Source organism: Paramisgurnus dabryanus, chromosome 18 (genome assembly GCF_030506205.2).
Source record: "Paramisgurnus dabryanus chromosome 18, PD_genome_1.1, whole genome shotgun sequence".
Classification (NCBI taxonomy): Eukaryota; Metazoa; Chordata; class Actinopteri; order Cypriniformes; family Cobitidae; genus Paramisgurnus; species Paramisgurnus dabryanus.
Window position 1 is genome coordinate 2,033,429 of NC_133354.1, and position 7,974 is coordinate 2,041,402.

The window sequence follows — 7,974 nt, forward strand, 5'->3', positions numbered from 1 at the left end:
GCAAATGTAGCCACAATATAATTGTCTCATAATGTCAGAAGGTGGCGTGCCATTTTGGTGTAAAATCTGTAAATATGAATGCTTTGATAATTGACAATTGTTATCCGCAATCCACCTCTGAAAAATAAATATGCAAATTACCGCATTACAAGTAACATGCATTACGTAATAATATTACTTTTCTAAAGTAACAAGTATAAAGTAACACATTACTTTACAAATGTACACATTAATATTTGAGTTACTTTTTAAAAAAAGTAATGCAAGTTACTTTTCAGTTTAATTAATTTGATTTAAAAAAAATAATGTACTGAATTAAACTGAAAGTAGTCACGTAGAATTACACACTCTTATACTTGCGCCCCTTAGCGAAAACAGTTTGAATCAGAAACGGAGATGACTTTTCAGTCAAAAAACACATGCAAGGCCTAAAAGACGAAAAAGTAACGCAAAAGTAACTAAAAAAGTAAAGTAAGCATTACTTTCCATAAAAAGTAACTAAGTAACACAATTACTTACTTTTTTGGGAGTAACTATTTTTTGTAATGCATTACTTTTAAAAGTAACTTTCCCCAACACTGCAAATTACTGAGTGTGTTTTTATGCTTTTTTTCATACAGTTGCTTTGAATTTATTCTCATTTGCCATAAGATACTAATTCAGAGCTCATATTTGTAATCTAATATTTAGGTCTCACCAGTTTAGTGATTTGCACATTATGAGATCAATAATGAAGCATGAGCTCAAATGCAAAAATAGTTTAGGCTTAAAAGCGCAAAACGAAAACATTTGATTCTAAAAGTGTAATTTATGTAAACCATGTAACTCATATGTTAAGTCATACTATATTTTCTTTTTACTTTTGTACCTCTTGCTTCAAGAGAATAATCTCTATAAACCATTTTTATCATTGGTTAATTGGTTTATCAATAGTGTTGCATGTCATATGTGGCAAGATGGTGGTCAAACATTTGTTTATCTATATGTAATTGAGAGGGGTAATATCTAAATTCATTTCATTTGCATTTTCAGAGCAACGTCTCAGAGATTAGTTCAAATTACATTTAAATAATGAACCCACAACTGCTCCATGCAAAGTGTCTCAGTAGATACATGGCAACATTTCATAATGCAACCTTCCTTTGGTAGTACATATGTAAAACATCTGAATAATTACATTTCCTATTTCTCGTCGTTCACCCTCTTTTAATATTTTTTTTACAAAAAATCCTTGTTGCTGCAAAACCTGCATTTTACACGGCTTTCTGGCTTTCTGGCTTTTTTAACTTTTTGCTGATTTCAACTGGATTTTCCAAGTTTTGCACTTGTTGGGACCTTTTTAATATATTTTATCATGATTGGCTCTGTGTCTGATTTGCTCCGGGTGTTATGAGGAGGTTATATGCATAACAATTTAGGTAAAAAGTTGGATTGAAAACTATTGTCCACTTTGCTTTAGTGACATCATGCACTCAGCTTGGACTTCACAGTTTTGTACCTGACGTTATCTCAGCAAGACTTAAGAATGGTGAGTCAGACTACTGAACGAAAAGCCTATTTCGATCTTGAAATGTCTTTTCCTTCTAATGCAATTACATTTCTTTATATAAAACAAAATATGCAAGCAGTTATATGTCTTCAAAAGAATCGTAATGTATTTTTAGATGCTCTTTTAACAAATCTTTCAGGATTAAAATCAGTGGGATTTTATTTCAACAATGGTATAAAACAACCCAGCATTTTGGATTGAAAAATCTATCGTAGATTAAATTATCAACTAATCCAAACATTTTCAGACTGTATAAGTAAACCTGCAGCATAAAACCTCCAAAAACACTCATTGGACCGATTTGTGACTAAGAAATAGTGCAGAACCTTAAATATTTACATTATAATGTTTTCTTCTTTGAGACTCGTAAAACTTTACTTATTTCCATATTTTAATTAGAAGATGAGTTTATTAATATAATTACTACTAATTAGAACTTGGCTAATGATTATTACATGCAGATCTACCTGTTATTTTTAGTGTTGAGGCTTTTTCATCTTACATTTTATGTTTTGTATTTGCATATTGTCTTTTGTTCTGTTTTCTGTCATTATTAAAAAATATTGAACACTGCCTTATTTAATTCCAGAAGCGGGTTTCACTCGGATATACGTCACCACAGGGAAAATTAGGCAATCCCTACTTCCGTTTCATGGCGACTTTAAACCATATTTAAATAAACACTCTCTCGCTAATCTTAAAGTATTGCAGTACCCTTGTTTGCCGGTAGGTGCCCCCAAACGCAAACATGAAATTCTGCTTGCAACCCAGTCTCACAAAATTATGTATCTCTTGTCACGTAATTTCTGACACGGTTTTCCGTCTTTTGCGTGAACATGTTACGCATTTCTGTTTATGTGTCACTGTCACGTATTTGTTACTCAACTGTTGTGTCCTATTTTTAAACTATTGATGCTTCGGTTTAGGGTTAGATTTGGAGTTTGCATTAGGATGTCACTCTAATGCATTAGGATTGGTTTATACCTTTTTTCATGATTTATTTTTTATATTTTATGATTTTTAGACCATTGACGGGTGGCACTAGGGTTAGAGTTGGGTTTGGATAAGGATGTCATTTTATGTAAATTTAACCCTAAACCGAAGCGACAATGGTAATAAAATAGGACAAAACTGTTGAGTAACAAATACGTGACAGTGACACGTAAACAAAATTTGTGACATGTTCACGCAAAAAGGCGGAAAACCGTGTCAGTGTCACGCTTAAGACTCACAAATTTACGTGACTATAGGTAGGTAATTTCGTGATACTGGATTGCTGCTTATAGGTTAAGGTGACATGAATGTGGTGAATGTCATAACTCGTCCATTACATTGTTTGCTTTTCCCAGTATAAACATACGCTCTGCAGGTTGATTTACAGAGCAGGTGGTAGCACATAAAGCTGCCAAACTGAATTATATTATTAGTATGAAAATGTTCTTCTGATATTGCCAACACCTGCAAAAGATATTTAATATTTAATAGTAAACATACAGAAATCTATCGCCTGTATTTAGCAGAATTAGACAAAATGTGACAAAATTATAATTGACTTGTATTTAGAAAATAAGCATTTGAATAAAAGCTTTATGTCCGAATTTTCTAGATGATACATGCAAAAAAGTTGTGTGAATAAGACAAATGGATGAGTTTTCACATAAATTATATGTGCAATACATGATTTTGAAACAATTTTATATTAAAATGCTATTTGAATTGCATAATTTTAAAGAAAGTGTTGCATAATGTTACTAAGAAATTTTTATTTGCATATTAGGAGTTTTATGTGACATGCAGTTGTAAGAATTTATAGTCAGCCTTGACAAAGATTCCACTCCAATTTAGCTGTTGAATAAAGCTCATCCCTCCAAAAGGCTTGATAATCATAAATGGTAATCTCAGTTCAAGCAATACAATAATATAACCTGAAGTAATACTTTCTTAATAGTAGTATGGGAGCAAATATGAGACTTCTTGAACCAACACAGATCAAAGAGGGTTCATGATAATAAAAGACATCTATCTAAACATTATCTGACCACTTGGTTGAGCACACAGTTGGATACAATGACGGATTTGGGCACAGTGGGAGATATAGAGGTCATTTGTAGTATTAGTCTTAATTTACATTTAAAGGGATACTTCATTAGCATTAGGGGTGGGAAAACAGGTTTGAAACTATAAAGTGTTAAGACTGACTTTGCTCAGGGTTCACTCCAACTCCGATGAACCCAGAGTGCTTCATGTACTTTGCTACTGCTTCAATTGAATAAACTACTTTTTGATTGAGACCTTCAATGTCCTCCTCACACTCTAAAAACTCCTGGGTTATTTCTTCAACCCATATTCTGGGTTATTTGTGTTGGGTTAAAATTATGGGTTATTTTTTCAGAGAGTAACCATTTTCTGGGTTATAGGGCTAATATTTTGACCCAATTCCTGGGTTGTTTGGGTTTCTGGGTTATTTTTCAAAGGTTAACCCATGTTCTGGGTTAACGCCCCGCCCCCCGCTGTTCTGGAATTTTCTCACAACAGTCGATTGAAATAACTGCCACCGGAGTTCGCGGCGCGCTCGATCCGTTTTGGCCTGGGCTTCTTCGTTGTGTATTCAAGGTAAGCAAGTATTTTAAGTGTCAATGTAACGTAAACTTTCTGTGTCCATGTCCCCGTTGCTTATCTCATTGTTATAATACCGGTAAAAATACGATAAGTACAGGGCAGCTATGACTTCGTGCGACGTTAAGGGGCTCGTGGGAATGAGTCAAGAAAATTCCCACGAGCCGTTAAGGGGGTTAAGGGGGAACACCGGACGAGGAACACCGGACGAGAAGCGCCGCGCCGTATATAAGACCACTCGAGGTAACGTTATCCCGCACTTTCTCAGATTATGGCCAGCAATATTGTTATGTTTAAGGACATTATGGAATTAAGATATATCAGTACTATGTTATGATTGTACTGTATAATTAAATACAATCGTTGCTGAGTCTGCAGTCTGAACACTTTACCTCAGAGCGTCCGTAAACTGAATGAATTTAGGATATCACCTGAAAATCCAATATCAACCAATTTTCATGAAAGTAGCTCATTTCTGTAAATGAATGTAAAATTTAATGTACATTACAGCACATGGTGAAGTCTGTATATACATTAACGACGAATTTGAGACAAATAAGTGTAAATTTAAAACTATGTACATGGCGCTCGGCGCCGCAGACAGACGCAAAATGGCGCCGCCGGTACACACACATACTGTACCCTGTCTCTTCGTTCCCTAGCTCCCGAGGTCGTGAATCAGTTTATCATGTACACAGGTTCGGGCACTGGTAAGATCTTTAGCTCACTTGACATTGGGACACTGTTCACTTATTATCCTGTGATGTGGCTGCTTAAGCGTATTGTGATCACTCACAGCTGTTACTCATCAACAACCGGCAAAACCAACCGTTGCGTTGCTTTGAGTTATGTTTACCAGCTGCACCATGCTTATAATATTATACAGTGCTCTACTGGCTGAAGTAGTGAGATTTAAAGAAGCAGGTCAAGTCTTCAAATTGTTGCTAACCTCTATATGTTTTCTCCAGGTCTGTTTAAATGGACAGCTTTGTCACTGATAAGCTAACTGAGTGGCGGCTGTTTGAGCTGACAGAGACATTTTTGAGGTGAGCTTTTTACTCTTATTGCCCTCATATCATCTCTCTATACCTAAACATTTTAAACATTTTTCTTTAAAGGAAAACTACACCGTTTTTCAATATTTTACTATGTTTTTACATCAACTTAAACAAAATAATACATCCCTGTCTTTTTAATGCGTGCAGTACATCGTGTACAGCATGTCGTGAATGTGTTAGCATTTAGTCTAGCCCCATTCATTCCTTAGGATCCAAACAGGAATGAATTTAGAAGCAACAAAACACTTCCATGTTTTCCCTATTTAAAGACTGTTACATGAGTATTTACACGAGTATGGTGGCACAAAATAAGAGGTGACGATATTTTAAGCGGATTAAAAAATGAGAACTATATTGTATGGCAGAAGAGCACTTAGTTTGCAGCACTTTGACCTCTGGTGCAGTAACATCACTCCTGTGAACTCTCTCATCTTTTTCAAAATCAGTGTGATGAGTGATGATGTTACTGCACCAGAGGTCAAAGTGCTGCAAACTAAGTGATCTTCCGCCATACAATATAGTTCTCATTTTTATCAGCTTAAAAAATTATTTAGTGCCACTAGATTTACTGGTGTAACTACTCATGTAACAGTATTTAAATAGGGAACACATGGAAGTGCTTGGTGGCTTCTAAATTCACCCCTGTTTGGATCCTAAGGAATGAATGGGGCTAGACTAAATGCATTAATAACGCGCTGTACAAAGATGAACTGCATGCATAGAAAAAAAGGATGTATTATTTCGTCTAAGTTAAGGTAAGAACATAGTAAAATATTGAAATACTTTTTATTTAATAGGGCTTAAAGGGATAGTTCACCCAAAAATGAAAATTCTGTCATCATTTACAGGCCATCTACAGGGTTGAGAAGAAGACTATCCGGCATTCCACTGAAGAGTCCCTGACAGCGTTCATACACCAAATGTCTGTAAGTACAATGGACCAGTTTCTCAGCACTACTCTGAGAGAGAATATTCTTAATTCTATAACTATACTGTTCATGTGAAAGAAGGCTATACAAGGGACATGTTTCATGTGGAAGCTAAAGGGTGAATCCTGGTTTAAAAAAACAACTTCAAGGTTCCTCGCAGTTGTATTTCAGTTTTGGGCGATGCCATCTAGGGTAGCAATCTGACTAAAAAGTTAAGTTAAAGATGTTAAGTTTTATTACTCAGTGGTTCTCAACCCACATTTTCTTGTACCCACTCAAAATGAAGACACCAATTAAGAACCACAGCTCATTTGGCTTCCTTGTACAGTTAGTATCAGCATTATAACACAAACTGGTAGTCTATTATCTTGCTTACAATTTACGTTCTACACAATATTCACTTTATATCTTTCTGTCTCTGTCTGTTTTAGGTTGGAACAAATATGGTGGAATACAGTGGCGGCTCGTGACTGCTCATCAGAGGATGCGCTAATTCAAAATAAGTGTTCAGATTGTCACGTGTGTGGTTCCCTTTTCCAAAATATGTGTCCTGCGTGTCGAGAGATCCTGTGTGCATCACGTGTTTTGTCAAAATAAGTGCCTGCTGCACACGCGTCAAAACCGTTTATGATAAAAGAGACGCTCATGTTTCTAAAATACACGCCAGACACTTCCTTAACAGTAAACTCTTACTACGCATGAGATTATGCGAGTATCTGGCAAACGCGAGCATCCGTTTTATCATAAACCCTTTAAACGCGTCTGCAGCAGGAACTTATTTTGACATGACACGTGATGCACACAGGATCTCTCGATGGGGAGAACACATATTTTAAAATTACAAACCACACACATGACAAGCTACATACATGTTGTGACGAACTTTGCATCGAGCATCCTCGAATAAAGAGGTCAACCGGCCAGCACTGGTGGAATACCTTCAGCAATCCCAGCCGTTCCCCTCTGGGAGATCTCAAGCTGCACACAACCAATGTTTGAAGACTTAAAGCCTCAAGTTCAATCCAATTATTGAATGTTGTCAAATGTTTGAGAGTTGTTTATTATTCTATTTTTCCTTTCTAATGTTATTACAGTGTGACCTAAAATAAATAGGTCCAAGTGTGCATTTTTATATAGAATTTAATTGAATCCAATAAAAATTTAAAACTGCTTGAAGTGTGTAAGTGTCTGAATTTTTCTTTTCTGAAATAAGGCATAGTTACACAATTTAGGTTATCTTTGACCTTTGGTTAAAAAGGATCTACTAATTTCTGGGTTTTTCCACCCAGATATTCGGGTTGTTCTTTTGACCCAGAAGTTGGGTTATATTAACTACAATTTTGGGTTATTTTAACCCAGAAGTTGGGTCAGGTATTTAACCCAGAAGTTGGGTCAAAAAGAATAACCCATTTTTCTGGGTTGAAATAACCCAGAAATTAGTTGGTCCCTTTTTAACCCAGGAGTTGGGTCAAAAATAACCCATTATGGGTTGTTTTTGACCCAGGAGTTTTTAGTGTGCATCATTTTTTTCTTACACTGGCGAGCCAAGCAGCGAGGGATTTCCAAAAAAAAAAAAAGCGGGGAAAGGTAAGAAAGACGGACTTTTATTCTTTAATGCTGTTTTTTGTTTTGGGGAACCCCCTTGTTTAAAAAATCTAGAAAAGAAAATTGTAAGGAGAGTAAGGAATTTAGTTTGTTTAATTTAGCAGGAGGAGTTCTTAAGCCTATTCTATACAATTCTGTTTGAGATTCTAACGAAACTGAATTAACCCGAAGCAGTGTGGTGGCAGAGTTGTATTGGAATTTTTGTTTCTAACGTAAT

The 7,974-nt window shown here is 35.7% G+C and overlaps 1 long non-coding RNA gene across 2 annotated transcripts; it reads left to right on the forward strand.

Annotated features, from left to right (window-relative positions):
* Positions 1-3,904: 3,904 nt before the first annotated feature.
* On the forward strand, positions 3,905-7,322 carry LOC135721592 (uncharacterized). Of its 2 annotated transcripts, none has more exons than XR_010521513.2 (4): positions 3,905-4,162; positions 5,134-5,211; positions 6,072-6,149; positions 6,584-7,322. It is a non-coding gene; the product is annotated as an uncharacterized lncRNA (long non-coding RNA). The 2 variants fall into 2 exon arrangements; XR_010521514.2 differs by lacking the exon at positions 3,905-4,162 and adding an exon at positions 4,433-4,875.
* Positions 7,323-7,974: the final 652 nt, after the last annotated feature.